Source organism: Kogia breviceps, chromosome 3 (genome assembly GCF_026419965.1).
Source record: "Kogia breviceps isolate mKogBre1 chromosome 3, mKogBre1 haplotype 1, whole genome shotgun sequence".
Taxonomy (NCBI): Eukaryota; Metazoa; Chordata; class Mammalia; order Artiodactyla; family Physeteridae; genus Kogia; species Kogia breviceps.
Window position 1 is genome coordinate 12,407,805 of NC_081312.1, and position 855 is coordinate 12,408,659.

At 42.1% G+C, this 855-nt stretch overlaps 1 non-coding gene across 1 annotated transcript; it reads left to right on the forward strand.

The window, feature by feature from the left end:
• The first annotated feature begins 390 nt into the window (after positions 1-390).
• Positions 391-526, forward strand: LOC136793959 (U4 spliceosomal RNA). Its single transcript, XR_010840064.1, has one exon. It is a non-coding gene; the product is annotated as a U4 spliceosomal RNA (small nuclear RNA).
• The last annotated feature ends 329 nt before the right edge of the window (positions 527-855 follow it).

Here is an 855-nt window from a genome sequence, read left to right on the forward strand (position 1 = left end):
TCTGGGTCTGTTTCTTCCTCTGCCAAATGGAGAGTTTCCTCTTTGACAGAGTTATTGTGGCGGGTCAAAGGAGAGGGTGTGTGTAGACACCAGCACAACCGCAGACAGTTCATAGGGTCCCCTCCCGCGTTTTGCATTCACTCCTAGAAAGGCACGACAATGCAGTTATTTTGGGACAGTGAAAAAATGAACAACTTAATATTAATCATAAAAATCTATCATTAAAGGTCTAATTTTGTGAATTTTCCCTCCAATTTGAAGCATTACCTTTTTTAAAAAAAATAGCCCATCTGTCTTCCAACCCACGGCATTGTGAGCAAACTGAGTTTCGTTGGAGCCAGGAAAGTCCCATTCAGCAGGTGATAACCTCTTACATTTATACTGCAATTTAGCTTTGCACAGTGGCAGTGTCGTAGTTAACGAGGTTTATCGGAGGCGCAATTACTGCTGATTGAAAACTTTTCCCTCTACTACAGTTTACATGTCGTAAGTCGTTCTGTAGTTGTGTTGTGTTTGATTCTGATGCTGGCGGAAGAGGCAGAGGTTGGGATCCTTATTTTGCAACTAAAAACCAACCAACAAACAAAAAACGCTTAGGAAAGGAAGTGCTGAGAAACTAACCAGACTCACTTGGTAGTTCATGCTCACAAAGCTCATTTTCTTTTTTAAAACAGAGTTGCTAAATCAGGAATGCGATTACAACGTGCATTTTGATGTTAGGACAGTTGACAAAGCCTCTCACCCAGTCTTTGTGGAGAAGTTGGGGAAATGTAAGTTGAGTGGAGTGGGTGGCGCCCTGAATTAAACAATCAGGAGTGGCCCCAAAATGTTGAAGAAAGAAGTGGATCAGTGCCA